Here is a 20,824-nt window from a genome sequence, read left to right as displayed (position 1 = left end):
GCCTTGTGTTATAGAGCCAAGAAAAGGAAAAGTAAGGATGATTAAAAATATAGAAGCAATTTTTGAGTTTCAAATAGAATTCAAAGCCAGAAAAAAATCAGGCATCTTTAGAAATGTCTAATTAAAAATAAATGGATTCCCATTCTATATATTCTTTCCTTCCTTGAGGGCAAAATGGACTATTATTTTTCTTCCAGAACAGAGAGAGCCTCTGAATTTTGTAGCAATCTCTACACATTTAAAAGGATGAACCCAATAATTTTCTGTGATCTTTAATTCTGGATAAGTGTATGGTTGTTTTGGCCAGTCTAGTTAATAATACAGGGTAATAATAATTGAAAAATTTAGTGTGTGCAGACTATTCTAGCATTTAATTCTCATTGCCACACTGAGGACAATAGAGCATATATTGCTACTCTAATTAGTAAGGAAACAGAGTCTCACAACAACCAATCTACTTGCTCAAAGTTACAAAGTGATAAGTGATGACTGTGGTTAGGTCCCAGACCTTTGGTTTCTGGGTGTAACCACATTAACATTGCATTTCTTAGACCAGTGACTAAAGTATTTAAAATGATACAGGAGGGTTCATTCTCAGCCAGTAGGTGCTTTGGAAGTGAATTTTGGTGGTGTTGACTGAATTATGTTAACTGCATTGCATATTTTTCCAAACTATTAAAAAATGAAATGGTGTGTCCAGGAAGATGATTATAAAAATCTTTTTCTTACAAGGTCTGAATCACAAATGGCACATCTAGGGTATTATTTTATTATCTCCTTACTATAATAAACAGCTTGCATATTAAATATTATAACATGCATAATTTTAATTTGTGATAAATTTAACCTGAGAAGAGAAATTAAACACTAAGTTTTGGGAATCATTTAGGAGTTCAGGAGAAGAATAGTTTGATGAGGGGAAAAAATACAATATATAGCCACTTCAAAAAGCACAAATTAAAAGAATTTTTATGCCATTAAAATGCTCAAAATACAATGCTGGTTGGAAAAAGACATATAATATAACCCCAATTTTGATTTTAAAAATACTACATAGCTTTATAAAGTTTTTTTTGTGTGTGTATGATTATATAATTGGAAGGAAATACTGGAATCTACACTATGTTAATAATGTAGATATTTTTCCTATGATGAGACATGTTTGGTTGATGGGCAATTTGGGAGCTCCTCTATCATGGTGGCTAAGTTGTGGAGTTGACTTTCTTTGCCAGTTTCACCTCTGGTCATGTACCCTTAGGTGTCCTTTGTTTTTGTTGGTTCATTCATACATAAAATGGGAACAATGTTACTATCTACCATCTGAGTTACTGTCAAAATTAAAGGGGACAATGAAAATATACAACAAACATCATGCCATTGAAGTGCCCACACCTCAAGGTCATTGCATGTAGTAATTCCTCAAATGTGGCAGCTGTTAATTATTACCTTCTTTTATACTTTTTGGAATTATTCATTTTTCTAAAGAAATTTGCTTGCTTTTAAGTAGGGCAAGGAAATAAAAACACAATTTGGGTGTGTGGTACACACCTATAATCCCTGTAACATAGGAGGTTGAGGCAGGAGGATTGTAGGTTCAAAGCCAGCCTCAGCAATTTAGGGAGGTCCAGTCTCAAAATAAAAAATAAGATAAAAGGGGGTTAGGGTGGCTGGGGATGTGACTTAGTGGGTAAACACCCCTGAGCTCAATCTCTGGTACCAAAAAACCCCAAAATAACAACAAAACAAAACCCCACAAAAGCATTATAAAAAGTATTGGAATTAATTTAACTTGACTTTTAACCAGTGCTTTGTTAAGGGGATGGGCCATAAGTAAACTTTTATTTATTTATTTATTTAGTTGTAGATGGACACAGCATCTTTATTTAGTTTTATGTGGTGCTGAGGATCAAACCCAGTGCCTCACACGTGCAAGGCTGGCACTCTGCCACTGAACTATAGCCCCAGCCCATAAGTAAACTTTTGATAGTTCACATTTTAATCTATTTCAATTCTAACAATAATGGGGCAAGATAAGCTATTCCCACCCCTACACCCTTGTTTTTATAAGAGGTCTAGCTACTTGGCTGAGTTCTCATTGTAAGTAAAGTTCAAGAAATGAAAGTCTAACTGTGTCTTGCTGTTCCCAAACCCATATGTGTTCCTCTAGTCCCAGCTATTTTAACTAGCCTTCTGCAAAAGGGTATTTCCTATCCCTAGTGTCCTTACTGTCCCAGGTAATTGAGGGAGAAAACAAAACAAAACTCTGAAACCATTTGCAAAAGAGGTATAATGGGAATTTTGAAAAAAGGGTCAGAGTGTCCTGGGGTAGTCAGAAGAGGGAGGAGCTGGCAATGGCGTTAGGCCCTGAGGGATCAATATTAATAATATAGGTTAAAGGGATATGCCCATAAAGGCATTTGACTAAAAAGGCAATAAAGTGGGAGCATTTCCTGCCCTTCAAGTCTCTAAGGATTTTTTTTTTTAATGAGTGGAAAAAAATTTTTAATGTTCTAGTTTTGCCACCACACTTTCTTTCTTGTGTTGCCACACTTCCAGTGACTTTTATTATGGTATTAAAATATATCCCAGGCATTATCGCCACTTCTATCCAGTGACAGAATTTTAAAGGGGGTGAGTGGTGGAGTAAATATGCAAACAGAGGACCAAGGACCATCTGAGAATGCAGTTCCAGGACCTCCCACCCCCACAAATATGCACAGCCTCTCACAGTGCATAAAGGCTTGTGCAAAAATCCCAACAGGATTCTCTTCCCAAAGTAAATAATTTCCAGTCCTGTCACTGCATAAATGTCCCCACTGGCGGGCATGGCTCAGAGTTACTGTCATCACATTCATAGCTTTTTGCAGCTGAGAGACTGTTTTAATTATAGAATGGAGTGCAATTGAGGAAAACCAAAAGAAATATAGAAGCCATTGGATAATAGGAAAAGATTTTAATAGGCATCTACTGAGTTTGAGGTCTTGATTCTCTGCTAACTAATCTTAAAAGGTCACAAGCTTTCTGAAGACATGTTTGAAGGTAAAGTAGTTTGCTGTAATTTCTAGAGGACCTCTAAGTTTCCTCTGAAATTAAGATCTTATAGTAGTAACTACATAAGCTATTTGAAAAATACCACTTATGTGCTAGATTTTCATTTATATATTCATTCGACAGATCATATTGGGTACCTACTCTTCCCCAGCCATTGGGGATATAATAGTGAAACAAAAAAAGAGGTCACCAGGTGCAGTGGTGCACATCTGTAATCCCAGGGAGGCTGAGGCAGGAGGTTCAAGTTCAAAGCCATTCCCAGAAACTTAGAAAAGCCCTAAGCAACTCAGTGAGATCCTGTCTCTAAATAAAATATTTAAAAGGGCTGGGGATGTGGCTCAGTGGTTAAGCATCCTTGAGTTCAATCCCTGGTACAAAAAAAAAAATCACTCTCTGCTTTTGGGTGGCTCAGTCTGATAGGGAAACAGCCATTCAAATAAAACCAAACCTGTCATAGTTGCCATAATGAAAGATTACTATATGGGAGTTGAAGATGGAAGGGGTTTGGCCTGTGTAGCAAAATCAAGATGGTTGTCATGAGGAAGTGCAGACTGAGTAGATGTTAAGTTGATAACCTTATGAGGGAAGGAGACAACAACGGGAGTCAAATTTCCAGGAAGGTCAATTTGGTTACTGCAGAAGAAGCCAGAATGAGGGCTGAGCAGAAGAGGCTGCACATGAAGGAAGGAGCCCTGTCATATAGATCTTTAATCAGAATCTACGATCACATATTTTCACCCAGCTCTATGACTTAGACAACACCTTCATTTTGTGGAATACGGAAATCAAGCTCAGTGAACTAAGGAAATGGCCCAGAGTCACAGAGCTTGTAGGTGCCAGGGCTAAGGCTAGAATAAGAGGTACTGCTTCAGGATTTGGACGTTCAGTGATTTATAATCCTACATTGATGCACATTCCAGTAGATGTTCTCTCTAAACGACACATGAAGGGTGCTTTTATTCTGTGGTTCCAGGTTCTAAGTCTCTGCGCCACTGCAAACTGCGCACCAGTGGAGGAAGATGCCCTGCTGTGATTGGTCTCCTTTACCCATGAAATAATATTTTCTTTTCAATTTTCTAAACAGATATCAGTATTGAGCGCTCCCTTGGATGTCTCTGATGGCATCTGATCCCAAAATAACATAAGTAGTTACAGTGTTTCATTCATATAAGATTTTTTTTTCTTGTTTATTGAGTAGGAATCACAACATTAGTTGTTTCTTATGTACTGGGCATTCTGCTAAAGCATAATACGCATATGATCTTCTGGAGACCTCCAAGAACAACCTAATGAGATGGACTATGAGACTACGAGCCACCCAAAAGCGTAGAGTGATGTTATTCCCTTTTTATAAATAAGGAAATTGAGAACCACCAAGTTTAAATGACTTGTCTTTGGTCATGCAGAGATGAGGTTTGAATCCAAGAAACAAGTTAGACTCCAAAGGCAGATTTTTAAAGTCCATGTTTCAAAAATTCAACTCTAAAACGAGAAATGGTGTTTGGAGAAAATCAGTGAGATAAGAAAATCCCTAAAAAGGTTACATGTCATTATGGGCTATGATTCAACAAAAATGATATTGTTAAATAAGAAAGAACTTGTCATAAAAAGATTCTCTGCAGCTTTGACACCAATTACAGATGCTTTAGGAAATTGGTGTGATTTCCTAAATTAAGATGTCTAGTTTAATATGCAGGATACTTCTTTTAACAGAAAGGGCTCAATCCCAAAGATTCATATATTTTGAGACTCTATAGTGTGTGTGTGTGTGTGTGTGTGTGTGTGTGTGTGTGTGTGCGAGAGAGAGAGAGAGAGAGAGAGAGAGAGAGAGAGAGAGAGAGAGAGAGAGAATGTGTACATGCACACATACATGAGTGGCAGGGTGGTTTGCTGAAAGGAAGAAAGAGTGAAAGGAGTAAAAGAATTTCTCAAACTTGATAAACTTTTAAAAAATAAAAGTTTGTTTTCAAAGTTTGTATGTCAAGACAGACTTAAAGGGCTATGGGGTAGACTGCTTTTCTAACATAAATCCTCTGGAGAACAAGGTCTTGCCTCTGCAAAGTCTTCCTTTCTACAGCAGAAAGGTTTTCTTCGCAGTGCATTTACGTCGAAACTCTACAATCTCTCACATGAGCCTATCGTTATCAGCCGTGTCAAGTCTCACTTGTTGAAATGAGTGGGATTTGAAAACTTCTGAGTGTGCTGTTACATTTTCCATTTATGTTCAGGGAGTATGGCTACAAGAAAATGAAGCCAAGTGAGTGGGTGAATTGAAGGAGAAGCTGCTCCAAATGAGTGAAACCAAATCGATTGCTTCAGGTGGTGGAGAACAGTGGTCTCTGTGGAGCTGGGGCAAGGACTTTGGAAAGAAAATATATCTTATATTTTAAAATTTTATTTCCTTAAGTAAAATGTAATATATTAAACGTTTGAATTTAAATGAAACAATCCAGTGTTTCTTTACCTTCAAACCATATACAACATAAAGTGATGTATTATTTCTTTTTTTATATACCTTTATTTTTAAAATTTATTTATATGTGGTTCTGAGGGTCAAACCTAGTGCCTTGAATGTGTTAGGCGAGTGCTCTACTGCTGAGCACAACCCCAGCTCCACATATTATTTCTTATTGAACTAACAATGAAGATAGGTCTTGGATCTTTTGTAGAATTCCAAGAAATTGTCATGTAAATATTTGATACTTCCATTAAGATTTTTCAATTTCCAGAAAGCAAATTTGACATTTGTGGTCAAACTTGAAAAAATGTAACCATAAACCCGACCCAAATTATATTCTAATCTTAATCTCTATGTAATAGAGAGTGCTAAGAAGTAACTAGATGTTTTTTAGTGGGGGCAGTAATTGTTTACTGATAGTATAAAATTCACATGACTGTTAATTTCTATTTTTATAATTCTTAGTGTTTTTTTGATAACTATGAGTCACCATTCTTCAGGTTTACCAAGAAGTTTGCTGTGCTTCAAGCTATTTAATTTGGTGAAGATGCTGCTGAAGTAAATAACAGTGAATTTCTTTCTTGTTGACAGACCAAATGTTTTCTCCTAGTATCCAGTAGAGGGAGGTGTTGGCATTTGATTTAGCATTATAACAACCTGGAAGTTCCCTTCTTAATTAATTCAATGTTTGAAATCAAACCACCGTTTAAATGTAATGATATTAATATGCAAGAATAGATGTGTAACCGTGGAGATTTTCCATACCCATTAAGCCTTCTACACAACTACAGATTTCTGGTTTTTCTGTAGGACCCTTTTAGAGAGTTATGTTATATAAATGTTGGCTGCTATAAATTAGAGCTGCTCAGAATTGAGTTCATGCACCTAGGCAATGATTCAACATTTCTAAGACTGATTGCAAATCAAGAAAGCAAGCAGATTCTTCGTTCAGTTCTTAAGAAAAAAAAGAAGAAAGAAAAAAAAATATGTGACCTAGAGAAATAAGTCAAGTTTTAAAAAGAAAAATTATATCGGCTAGGTTTATGATACATTTAAGCATTTTTAATCCTGGTGGAAGAATTCTCTGTAGTCAAGGTTCTGGGTATAATTAATGCTGTTCTTGTGATTAAATTGATTTTTTTTATAAATGGTCTTTCTACCCCAAATTAATATCTATATCCATGGGTTTTGATGGATTTGTTTCACAGTCTAATATTTAAAAGATACTTTTGTTTTTTGCACTTAGCTTGTAGTTAAATTAGATTACTGAGTAACAAGTTCCAAGGACCTTATTCAAGTATTTTCTTTATCTAACAGACACTCATATGTTCTGTGCACACCAAATGCAATTGTAGCAACCTGCAAATGACTGAGCAAGAGCTGGGGAAGGGATTACTCATAGTACCACTTCTCTGAACTGCCTCTAAGAATCCACTTTTCATACTTTCTAGGTAAGAGGAAGGTTGGAGAGAGTTAGAAATAATCATTCTGATTCATCTGCATTTTCCCCTCAAGTGAACATAAACTAAATTATTAAACTTTTAAACCAAGTACATTAAAGACCTGACATCTTACTAAACTTAAAATAGAAAATTACTCAAGAGGAGAATGAAGAAAACAGTTTTCTGCTTGATCTGGATTAACAAATGATCCTGAAGCACACCGTGCAACTGCTGCCAATAGATTTACAATCTCTTCATTTGGTTACACTAGAAGCATAATAGAGGGTTCATGTGTCCCTGTGTATATAAAGAAGTGCCACTTTCTGGGGACAGTATGGTGCACTGCAGTTTGCAAACTAAATGCTAAATCCAAGTTACTTCCCATGTTCACAAAACACGTGGAGCTTCTTGGAATGTTTATCTGAACATGGACAATGTTCTGTGGTATTTTCAGGGAGTGCGTATTTTCTCAAATCCCTTATGCTCTTTAATGTGTCTATGTTTTGGGTTGACTTCTGGGCTTTCCAATCAAGATTAATTTAGGTGCTTTTGTTGGGAGGAGATTTCAAAGGAAAAAACGAACCACTCATGCAGGTAGAGTTAGAAAACAAGGAACAAAAGTTGCTATATGTACTTCTTGAATGGTTTAGGTTGCTGGGACACCCCCCCCCCAGAAAAAAATCACTATTACAAATATAATTTTAGGTGAATTTTGTTCCATGTGAAGCATTAATTTTAATAGAGACTTTCTATATAAGCTCTCATTTGAATAATAATGTAAAATTAAATTTAAATTGTAAATAACGTCCAGATACTAGTTGTTTCCTGGCTCAAATTCTTTAGCACATATGGTGCTAGCATAAGCTTGCGCCTGTCTGCCTACTCTGGGTAATTTTGCATGCAAATAGTTTTAGTGCCTATGTTGAGGTGCTAAAACGTGTTTAGTACACTTGAAAATATTTGCATTGCAAAAGGAGAGTGAATCTCCTGAGGAAAATCAAATTGATATTTTGTATTAAGAGACCACTTTGGGCACTGTGTGGCATTCTTCTACGGAGAATTCTGTTTATAGTGCAACTAGCATTTTTAATTGACCTTTAGAAAAGAAGGTCTGGCTACAGCTTTGCCAGGTTTATAAGCCGTTGGACCATCTTCTGGCAGCATTCACCACATTAATCAGTAGGAGAGAGAAAGAGAAGGAAAAGAATTTACTCGCTTTGGCTGGACTGTAGCTCTTGAAGCCTCAATTTGGTGGATTGGTAAGATAAATATGCTAATTATAATGAAAAGTTTCAGCTGGAATGTGCTAACTAATTAGCTAACTAACTAACCAACTAACTCAGGAAAGGCTTTAGTACAGTGGAGCAGCAGTGGATGCTGGGTGTGAGGCCCCACACACACTTCCATTTGCCTCACTCCCATCTGCTGCATTTACGGGAACCAGTTCGTTAAGAGTCTGAATTGAATCCAAATAAAATGCATTTCTGATGCAAGCCGATGACTGGTGCCATTCTATGCTGCATTATGTCAAATTAGAGTTTGTTTGGAAAAGAGGTTAAGGGATCCTACATAAATGTCGTTTGCATGGAACATTGGTGGAGTGCGAGTTCTGCACAAATTCAACATGCAATTTCTATAAACAAATCCCCCCCACCCGGTTCACCAAGATTGATTCAAAAAATTAAAACTCCTATTAAAGTAATAAATAAAATTCAAGACAAGCTAGTAAGAGGTTTATGGAACTTCTCTTGTAACCATCTTTTCAATGTTTTTAGAGAATTACATTTTATTACATTTACTAGTTCAGGTGTAGCATGTCCTTTACAAAATGAAAGTAACTTCGGTGTCCACAAGAGAAACAGAGGATGCTAGGGCCACAACAGGAATTCAAATTGTTGGGACTTCTCTGTCTGCACCTCCCTCTGCTGTGGGAGATGAGATGATGCCAGATGGAATTCTAATAACTCCCATTGTTGCCGAGTGGCTCCATTGCTTCCAGCCCAGGCACCATGCAAGAGTTGCCTACTATAGATGCTTATGTTGGCTAAAGCTCTAGAGTATGATTCAGATTTTCTTCCTGTATTTTACCCTTTCACACTTAATATTTTATTCTATCATCTCGGCCGCTTCCCACAGTGTACAAGGCACGGTATTTTGTGCCAATGAATAGCCAGAGACAGGTAGTAAGTGAGAGTCAAAAGGAACTCATTATGAATGCGTATCAGTGAGGAGGGGCTGACTTTCTATGCTAGTAAACTCCTGTTTGTAATCCATTTCCTTTGAAACATTTTTTAGAAATAGCCTCTGTTGTCTGTGGGATCCTGGCACATCGATCAATCCATTAAGTGAGTAAATAAGGCAATAACTAAACAATAAATCATTTTGAATTTCACTCATGCATAAACCTTTTGATACATAAATGAGAAGAATGTTTAGATTTGGAGTCCACAGACTCCATTCCATCATTTTGCATACAAGATGTAGAGTTGTTCTAGACTGTGGTGCATTGCTACTCTGCTCCCCAAATCATGGGGCTCCTTCACCCTTTTGGTGGTATGTGTGTGATGCACAGCATGAGAGTTGTTTACGTGTGTGTGTGCATGCATGTGTGGTTTGTTGGGGGGGCATGCTGTTAGGGAGAAGCCTACCACACATTTCTGCCCTCACAGACGGTGGGCAAACAGCTGTCTCCACAGCTGAGGCCACTGGAACTGCCTGCGCTGCTCCAGTAACTCGAGCACACGGCTGGTCCCTGGATGGCACAGAGCTCTGTGTCGGCAGCAAAGCGCCTGAGCTTTCCCCAGGCTGAACAGGCGGGGACTTTGCCACCAGACACAATAAGCATGTGAAATGGGGTCTCATGAATAATGCATCCTTGGTGTCCTGTGAAACAAAGAAATGATATGTTTGCTGGTAGATAACTGTGTTGTGGCATTTGTAAATCTTTCTGAATTTGGAGTTGATCATGTTTCTTGAGTTGGTGGAGAAGTGTGTGTGTGTGTGTGTGTGTGTGTGTGTGTGTGTGTGTGTTTTCTTTTCTAAAACAAAAAGTTGGAAGTTCAACACAATAATTTTACATAAAAGACTCTCACAAGTCTTCCATGAAATATTGAATGGGTTATTCTAATTTGGCTCATGATTTAGGAAACTAAAAAAAAAAAAACTAATTCAGTGAAAAGTGATGTTAAAATGGTTTTACTGCTTTAAACTACAGCAAGATACGAAGTTCTTGAGATTATTTTTGTTTTCCCCTTGGTAGGCAACCAGCCCACTTTTGCTAATGTAAATTTCACCACTGTAGACCAGAAACCATTAGTACTCCCAGCATAATGCAACAGCATTGGGAGGATGGATTCTTCACTTTCACTAAAATATTAGTAAAAAATGATACTTTAGTGAATTGAGCCCTAAATTGTTTTAGTGACAGTTAAATACCCACTAATTTAACACCAGTTAAATTGGCAATAAAATGACCCCCAACCGAGTTAAGCCACCATCCTATTCCTGCACAATAGCTTCAGACCTAATGCCAGGGATCTATAAAGCCACTGGGTAGAGTTTATGTATTCGCCTGATGAATATTTCGGGAATGTCATATAAAGCAGCTAGCTACCCAAAGTTATCATAATTGTTATTTATAATTAGTATCTGTGCATTCATTGCATTTATTTTTTAATATCCTCAAGAAAAAAAGAGAGGATGATTTAATAGTTCTTCATTATCTTTTAAATGACAACCTGGCAAAACAAATCACGATGATGTTCTCTGTCATCTCTCCAATAATTATCTCAAATCTGTCTTCTATTATTCACTCATGCTTTCTCAATACACTGTTTTTTTTTTTCTCTCCAGTATCTCCTTGCAGTCTCCCTAGTTTTCAGGTTGCCCATGAGTTATTGTGTATCCATAAACCTCACACAATCTGATACGTTTGGCAGGGAAAGTCAGAAAGAAGGCACATTGATTTTACTGAAAGAAAAAAAAAACAAGCAAAAACAAATATGGATCTGCCAATTATACGTTGGAGTGAAAATACAATTCCTTCTTGCTTTCAGGTGAGGGTGTTGGCAGTTGGGATGTGAATCGGTAGGTGGTAGAACTTCTAGTAAAAAAAGGAATAGGGTACACTGTGTGATGTGTTTTTCTTTTGTCTTTTGTTGTTATTTATTTCCTTGAGCTCTAATGATGTACCTGATTGTAGACTTGCTGCATTTATACAGATTATGATTGCTTTTCATTACCTGGGCTGTGCAGGATTAATATTGTAAATAAAATTAGGATGGTACATAAATTACTTCTTATCTTTTGAAAAGATAATAGATTTCCAGTGGAGATAATAAATAAGTAAGTGGTAACAATATCCTGGGACCAGGGAGATAATCATTAGGAATAGAGGTGATAGCCTTAAGAAGAACAAAACAGAAACAGCCTTTAAGGAAAGGCTACTGGAAATTTCCTTGCTTTTCACTCACTGTTCCCATCAACTCCATCAACTATCATTATGTACTTTATTTTAGTGTGAGACTGCAGAAGTTGCTAACATCTCCTCACCTGAGTGTCGATGAATTTTTGGCTCATCTGGTTATGGAAAGATCCTGAGTTGCTATGATTTTATGGAGTATCATCACCTGGACTTCCAACATATTGCTTCCGGTATGTAAAAGAATCCTTTCTAGGAACAATGGGCAAATTCATGCATATTACATATGCATATTACATATGCATATTACTCTATTTAAATATCTGAGAATGATAAGAAAATTTAAACACAAGGTATTTAAGGTTATGTACTATGGTAACATAAATAATAATCAATAAAAGGAAATGGCAGGCATTGGAGCAACAACTTATAAAACTGATAGTATACTTCAAGTTGAAACTCAGGCTATTTGGACCAGAGAAACTTGGACTTGAGTTCTGTCTCTGATATGCTCCTTCTACCAATGGGCATTAAAACTCTCTGGCTAAAATTCTTTGTCTTTAAAAATGGGAACCAAAATACATAACTCAGAATATTTCTTAAAAATAAGAACTAGGGATCTGATGTATGCAGAGCCAGCATGGTGAGCTGTAACCCTCTGAGCACATTAGAATCACCTGCAGAACTTGGAAAGGCTACCGATGCCTGTTCCCAGCTCCAGCCAACCAAACCCAAGTCTCTGGGGAAAAGGCCTTGGCATTACAGTTTTTAAAAGCTTTCAAATGATTTCAATGTGTAACCAAGGACTTGAACAACTGATGGAAAAATCTGAAACTCAATGAATACCCAGTAAATAGTCTCCATTTCTTGTCCATGTAATATAAATATTAGTTTAGTCATGAGATGAATTTTATTATTGTAGTGAGTCCTCCAGGCTAATTAATCCATCTTCATGCCTCAGAGGTAATGGTAAGGAAGCTGAGATTAGGAAGATCAGTGAAGTGACCATGGTACCACACTTAATGGTGGGAATAAGACTAAGGCTATTTGATGAGTTTGGAGTTGTTCTCCTTAGTGTATCTCTTAAAAGGGGAAGTGGGTCCTGAGGTGAGGCTATGCTTTATTTTCCCTTTTCTGCTTTCTTTTCTAGTAGTATTTTGTGACAAGGATATGACTAATGTCAGAAGAAAAGGATTAAGTCCTCAAGTACTGCCCTCTTTAGCCGTGCCTAGTAGCATTCACTTGTAAAAATTTCTGAGCAGAAACAATGCCTCCCATACATGCTTCCACACCGAGCATGCATGCATATGCAGCCTGGCTTATGCTAGGTAGTGTCAGGATGCTTCAGATCATTGGCATTTCCTGTGTGATTGATATGGGAAATCTGAGCAATTTACCACAACACAGTTATGAGCCATCATACAGGTGCATTTAATTTTTAATTACTCTTTAAAATGTTTTTTAATAATTAGTAGCAATACCACTAATTGGCATGTAAGCCATTCCTGCACCAGCAGGCAAACTAGGTTTACTTCTGCACACCCACACCCAATCAACTGAAAATTGCTTGAATGCTTATCTTATAATTACTGTGCTTAATGCTGTTTGCATTGTTTGGAAGCTTTTGTGATTAATTGAATTTTTTTTTTTTTTTTTTTTTTACCTCTGAAACCTGTACATGGAATAGCAAAGATTAGTCCTTTGGTAACATCTTATTTACATTGAGTTGTTTAGACATATATATATAAGGGGAAAAATAATGGTCTTTGTTTTCATCTGCCAAATGTGTTTTATCTGTTTAAACTATAGTTACATAGACACCACGTAAAATTCAAAACTACTTTAACTAGTGTATCTTCTGGTCTTCTCCTCAATGCTGTATAGTATGGTACAATAACATTTTTAGATTGTCTCAGCCTCTGGGTATCTTTTTTTTTATACCTGGTATTGAGTGATTTCTCAAATATCTCGAGTAAAGGGCAATTATTTGAGAAATGTCTTTGTTAAAGCAGAGGACAACATATTTAAAATTGTAAGTCTATTCCTTGAAAGTCAATTTTAATTCACATTTGTGCCAGAAATTGTGCTTGATCTGAAGGTGATAGCCACAGATAAACACAGGAAAAAAATCATAAAGTATACTGAGGTTTTGGTATGCTAAGGTAATTGCAGAACTAGAGGGTGGATCTTCCAATGTTTTCATAGTCGTGAATGGCAAATCAAACTTTATGAGAAGAGAAATTTGACTTTATAGTTACAGGTTGTTATGTATTGGTTATGAAGTGCAGCTTGATGAGATATGGACATAAATACTCCTTCTTCTATTTTTCACTCACTCATTGGAATATGATGTGCCAAGCACTGTGCTGGGCAAGGAGAAAACTAAAATGAGGCATCCACTGTGGATAAGTTTGGTCTTGGGAGTCGGAAAAAAAGTAGTCTGAAAGATCTTTATCTAAAAACTAACTGGGAAACTTTATGAAAATTATTTAATACCTTAGACCCCTATTTTTGTTACCTGAGAAAGAAGAATAGCAATACCTACCTTGAAACTTTCTGGTGAAGATTAAATGGAATATTATACAGGTGCATTTAGTGAAGTATTTTGTGGTTTCTTAGTATGCCAGAGCATACTAAGAAATTATAGCATGTATGCTATCATTTTAATTTTTTGTTTTTGCAGTGCTGGGGATGGATAAAACACTAATTTTAATTAAACCAAAGAACTCACAGTCCAGTGAGAGAAAGAACTATACCTCTCACTTACAGGATTATTTGATGGCAGGGAATACAAACTCACAGGATTGACAAGAATGCTAGAGAATTATGCTTGAAAATGGGCTTACATCTAAGGATTTGAGTACCAGGAACTTCTTCACAGTCTTGGAGTGCATGCCTATGAACAAATGCATTCCCACTTTTCCTATTGTTCTTACATCTTTGTTTTCAATTCTAAGTCCTAGAGAGGGGATTTGAAGGAGAGAAGGGGTGGGGAGGCAGGGAATGGAACTCTAGGTATCATTAGGAAAAACGGGCAATAGATGATTCATGCTCAAAGTCAACATAAAGCAGGTAACAGAATATGATTACAGTGTGGTAAGTATGGTTGGCTCCGTGGACTTGAGATCTGAACAATCACAAAGAACCCTGTGCCTAGCAGACCTCACACTTGGTTTCATGCTCTGTGATGTCATTTTGAAATGCTTAATAATTTGGGAACAAGTGACTCTACATCTTCATTATACATTGGGTTGCACAAACTTTGTAGCTGGTCCTGGTCATGATTCTGTAGTAGGGATCCACACACGTCTCTGTAGAAGCATGGAGGTAGGAGAATATTCAAGATTCACAAACAGGGAAAGTTTCAAAGAATGAGAGTTAAGAATCAGCCAAAGATGGCTGAGTGGAGAAAGGCATGAGGGCATCAAGTAATGAAAACATAGAAGCAAAAACCATCAACAGGTCTTATGATCAAAGATGACAAATGTAATTTTGACATAATTTTAACTGAAAGCCTTCCTCTTTAAGAATCGTTAAACAAAGCAATTATGATTACAGATTGGGAAAACAATCTGGAAGTCTGACTGCAAGATTGCAAAGCAGCACAGGAGGACTGCAAGAGCCATGGAAAGAATCCTACCAGAGCCAAATGAACTAGCATGCTCCCAGGCCACAGGGAGCTGTGGCTTTACTGTGTCTTCCCTCCAACCAGCTGCCTCCTGCATCACTGGAGGCATGATCTGTCCCCAGTGTAGAATCCATTCTTCTTGGCATAGAGCTCATATGTTTATGGGAGGGATTTTGAATGGGATGGAGTGGGAAGAAAAAGCAGAGCAGTTTAGTTGCTTCCATGTATTATTATTGATGCAAGTCTGCTTTATTAGTTGTTTATTCTCATATCAAAAATTTCAACAAAATTTCAGGTCTTGAGCTCAATTCTTTTCCAAAACATGAATTCCCTTAACATGCCCAACTAGGGCTTCTTTAGCATTTGCTGCAGTTCCTTCAATTCATCCCAGTTTCAGATGGACTTAATTGTCAAAAAGTTGGAATAAGATTGTCCTCTCTGTAATGTTTACCAAAAATGTTTTAGAGTCACCCGGAGTAAGTCTGACTTCTCTTCCTCATGCAAACTCAAAAGATAGTCTCTAATTACAGGAAAATTTTCTTTGCCCTGGGGCCCATTATAATGCAGAGGGGGGATAAATTTCATTTAAAGACAGCTCTTTCAAGCACCTCGTGAACTATATACCCCAAGTGGTGTCTGAGAGAATCCTATTGGTTGAATAGGATTATGTGATGTTTCCAGAAGAGCACAGACCTGAAAGTTTCTCCTGCAGATTCATTTTGCCTCCTGAACTTTGTACTCTCCATGGGAAACAACTTTCTCCATTCCCTCTGTCATTTGTAACGCACTAGGCTCGTATCCAGCTGAAGCCGTTGCATGAGAGACAGAGCCAGTCACAAACACACTTGTGCCAGGAAGGACAGCCCAGACGTTTGCCATCTGTGTCTCAGCTTTCTCAGCTTTCTCTAGCTCTGTTCTTAGGTTGCTTGTCTGGGGACACACCCATGCACACTATTTCCCATCCCCTGGCAATGGGAACAATTGGCACGTCACACAGCACTAGATTTTTGACTGAGATCTTCCTTTACAATATTTCCCCCATATTTTATCGAAACATTTTTTCAGTGATGTGCAGGAGTATCATGTATTCATATGGTGTGTTAGAGTACATATACTTTTTAATCTACAATAGGATCATTTTCCGTACAAAACTGTAGGGAGGGAAATCAAGAGAATGCTTACAGGTCTGTTTGTGAGCATAAACATTTATTGCCTAAAGGGGAAAGAGAATTGTCTATACTTGCATATTTTCTAGAGAATTGTACTGACCAGCAGTCTATTCCACAATCAAAAAACCGAGTCCTCCTCTTTAGTTGCAGATATCTCTTCTTTATGTTGAAACTGAAACCCTCACATTACACTCCCCTACCCGTTGAGTATCAGTTTTAGGAATACAATAAAAATAGCCCAAATTTCTTTCCTTGACCTTCTCTTTCTCACACCTCATACCCTAATTTCCTTTGAACATTTTTTTTTTCTATTTGATTATTGGATCCCTTGCCAAGGTAGAACTGTACAATCTAATCACTAAGAGCTTGACTGGAATTGAGATAGCATCAGCAACAGATACAGAAAAAGAATGCAAGGTAGAGAGACTTACAAAACAAGCATCTGGACTATTTATAGAGCACCTACCATGAGCCATGCCTTCTGATGGGAGCGATACATACATTTTATTTAATCCTACATTTCAGTAAGGCAGGAAATATTATTCACATTTTGAAGATAAGGAAAGTGAGGCTCAAAGCATTTAAGTAGCTCTCCCCAAATCAACCTGCTGTTAAATGGGGAAGCTAAACCATTTCACCTAACCGTTACCATTTCAATGAAGTGAATGTTTCAATTAAAGTGAATACAAAGTCCTTGTCTTGATCCACCTAGCCTTGGCTACATGTGTGACTTATACTGTCCCAAAAGGTGGTATGCATTGTATGTCCCACTATGTCTAGTAATTTGGAATTCCTTTTACTACATTTTGGGCTTCGAGATATTGTAATGGTGATCAAAAGTTTCAGAACAAATGTTTTGCTTCAAGCCATTCCAAACTGGATAGCAAGGCCGTTATAGTTGAAAGCAACACAGAATCATAATTTTTGTTAATTCTGCCTAATGCTATTGTCATTGTCATTTTTTTCCTTGTAGCAAAGATTTAAAAGACATTAAAATAGAGCCAGGTGTGGTGGCGCATGCCTGTAATCCCAGTGGCTCAGGAGGCTAAGGCATAAAGATCACAAGTTCAAAGCCAGCTTCAGCAGCTTAGTGAGGCAGTAGGCAATTCAGCAAGACCCTGTCTTTAGATGAAAAAGGGCTGGGGATGTGACTCAGTGGTTAAGCATCCAGAGTTCAATCCTTGTTACCAAAAACAAACAAACAAAAATTTTAAAAAACTTGACATTAAAATATATATTTTTAGAAATTTACATTCATATCCCTTTGCTTATCTCGTGGAAGATAATATCAAGCTGTAAATATTCAGAATTCAGATTTAGCTCCTTTTACTGCTTCAAAATTCATCCATAATATCAAATCACACTGTTTCCTTTCTTTTTTTTCCACAATATCTTTATTATTTTATTTATTTATTTTTATGTGGTGCTGAGGATAAAACCCAGCACCTCACCGACATGCTAGTGAGAGCTCTACCACTGAGCCCTGTCAAATGGAGATGCATGCTTGCTTGCCTTACTTAGTAAAGTGTCAGTCCTTTACCACTGGCAATACAGGGAGAATGGAAACACAGGTAGGATGACCAGGTGAACAGACAATTCAGGTGCAGCAGGACTATCCCCTTTATTGACACAATCACTTTTTCCTTGGCCAAATTTGAAGATGCTAGACATAGTTTTTTTTTTGTTGTTGTTGTTGTTGTTTTTTTTTTTAGTTTAACTAGCAGGTAACAGTGGTGGTATAAGAGACAGTCCTTTAACAGAATTCAAGGGGAGGTATGAGTTCCATCCTTAGGGGAGATTCTCTTTCTTTTACCATATTTGGGGTGGATTTGGTACCCTTAGAGAATCTAGTTAATTGTTTTGCTATTGTTACAGCTTTTTAAGTATGTAAGTATTGGAAGGTGAGTTTTCTTAGAAATGTACCAAAGCAGAAATTATAAGCAAGAAAAGAAAGTGCTAACATGTATTCTTTTTTTTTTTTTAATCTGGATTTTCTTTACCTCTCTCTGTCATTGAGGAATTGAAATAAAATCATAAAGCATTAAATTAGCTGGTGGCACAGAGAGGAATGTTACAGCCTGGGAAGTCACAAATTCTAATATTTGGTTAGGAATTTTTTTTTTTTTTTTTGCTTTACCTATAAAATGTGCTGTTTTGTGTTTATTGCTAGAGTTGGGTCATAGTGTACCTGCTCGGCTCTGGATTCTTAGAGTCAGCATCGGCTGAGCCTTGTTCTTACAGAGAGAGCTTAGTGGGCTCTTTTGTATTTTCTACCTGAGACATGGTATAAAAATGCTCTCTTGAGGTTTGGTGAAGAAGACGTGAGTTTCTAAACATAAACACTTGGAAAGCAATGTGACTCAGTAACTGTTCAGGACCTGTTAGCTATCACTTTCCTATAAGCAGAGAAAATATTAAATATTTCCAATATGTAGCAATAAAAATCAGTGTTGCTGGTGTCTAGAGAAACTTGGTAGTTAATGGGCATTTTCTTTTCCATTGGGACGGACCCCAATCGAGAAACACTTTGTTCTGAATGGTGTCAAAGAGAGTGGTCAGGGGAAAGGGGTGAATTCACCTAAACAGAAAGCACAATTTCAGCTCCCAAGAAAACTCTATGCTTGTTGGCTTTAAAAAGCATAGATTTAATTTTATGAAAGGGATTAAAATACTCCAGAGAGCTAAAAGGGCTGATTGTCCAAAGATAGGAAGCCATCTATCCCTATATCCCTGAATACAAATTTGTGGTTAGTGGCATATCAGGTTTGAACTGCAGAACTCTAAGTGACACTTCTCAGAGGATGAGTTGAGGCTAGGGATTTCACATGCCCCTCAGCTGTACACAGTGGCCCCAACAATTTATGCTGCAGCTCCTTGTCTGAACATAGGACACAGTGGCATTGCATGGAGGAGGTAAATTCTCTCAGACAGGATGTATCTTGATTTCTCTGTCTCCGTGTTCAGTTTCTCACAGTAATTTTTCATTTGTAGTATCATTAGATACCTTGAGTGAACTTTTGAATTATTTTAAAGGGTTTATTATTCTAATAGACACCCTGATTTATAAATGACCTTCCAACTTTCCCTAATTTTGGAGCTAAAAAGATTGAAGACTGAGTCAGACTAAATGAAGATTACAAAGCTAGTCTATGTTGGTACTGAACTGGAAAGCCAGGACTTCCAATTCCAGGTTTAACTGGTAAGAAGAAAGATCCAATAATAGCATTTTGGTTTCATTAAACCATTAAAATCATGGCAAACTTTTTGAATAGTTGGTATGGATCAAGCACTGTTTTAAGTGCTTGAATTCATATAGTCCTTCCCACTAGACTCTGCGGGAGGTATTATTAATGTTCCCGTGTAACAGATGGATAAACTGAAGCATGGTTGAGTAAAGGAACCTGCCCAAGGTCACACAGCTGTTGAGTGGCAGAGCTAGGATTTGTTTTCATGTAACCCAACTACTGAATCCACGCTTTTAAGCATGTAGCTAGACTGTATCTTATTTAATTAAACGTATCTGCCCACATATAATTTAATTCATTCTTATTAATCTTCTTGATTTAAAAAATGTATCATTCCTTAAGTCATTGAGTAGAAATCAAGAAGTGCATCAAAAGCACACGTGTGCATTTTGTACCTTTCATATAAAGTTAGTCTGCATCACAGAAAACTTTTAAAAATGGATTTGTTTCTAAATGTATATTAAGATCTACATACAGGGCATTTATCTGGGTTAGCCATGAGTGATATTCAGATTGTTAACATATTCTGACCAATTAAGTTAACAAAACTGTCATGCATAAAGTATCTACTTCTAAAAAAATTAAAAATTAAAATAAATTTGACACCAAAACTGTACTCATTATAATTTGATTTTATTTAAATTCTGATTTTTTGAGGGCATGGCAAATTTTGTACTGGTCTCCAATCTTTCCTATTAACATAATTTTACATTCTAAAAAAAGATAGATATAGAAGGGATTGGCAATTAAACTGTCCTTAAATGATGTTTCGGAAAGTTTCCTAAAAGTTGTTTCATATAAATATATTCTTGAGGTCCACTGTTTATACTTGCCATCACTTCCTTACATTAAAATGTGATAGGTTAAAAACAAATTTGAGTTATTTGTGATCTGATGAATGCCTTAAAATGAGAATTTACCTTACCTACACCTTTAATTTAGGTTTATGCCACAATGGGACTTATAACAGGGGTAGGATAGGGAATACTCACTCAGTAATAAAAATATCAAACTCAGTGAATAATAGTGTTTTTACAAGAGGAATGGAAATTCTGAATAATAACCAATGATCTCTCATCCACAAATTAGGAAGACCATCTCTATGCTCCTCTTATGAGTACGTAATATTTTAAATATGGAAATGTTGCTCTCCTTCCCGATAACATCCAGTGGTTAATATTTCTTTATTTTTGTTATTATACTTTTACTTACAAGTTCACAAACTAAATTGTCTCATTCAATTCACTCAAATAAAATTTGTCTGTGTGAAGAACCCATTCAAAGTGTTGTATCTCAAACTAATGTGCATATTCTAATTCTGCAATGGAGTTTGTTTTGGGGGTATTTTTAAAAATGACATACTAAATATAGTAAAAAATAATTATTTTATTTTCAGGTGCAATAATGATAA

General features: G+C 36.8%; 1 long non-coding RNA gene across 1 annotated transcript; it reads left to right on the top strand.

Moving 5' to 3' along the window:
• Positions 1-8,108: 8,108 nt before the first annotated feature.
• LOC308642599 lies at positions 8,109-15,861 on the top strand. The gene is made up of 3 exons (XR_014020590.1): positions 8,109-8,210; positions 11,469-11,604; positions 14,930-15,861. It is a non-coding gene; the product is annotated as an uncharacterized lncRNA (long non-coding RNA).
• The last annotated feature ends 4,963 nt before the right edge of the window (positions 15,862-20,824 follow it).

Source organism: Spermophilus citellus (genome assembly GCF_964194105.1).
Source record: "Spermophilus citellus genome assembly, chromosome: 2".
Lineage (NCBI taxonomy): Eukaryota > Metazoa > Chordata > Mammalia > Rodentia > Sciuridae > Spermophilus > Spermophilus citellus.
This window is presented reverse-complemented; position numbering and strand designations above follow the sequence as displayed.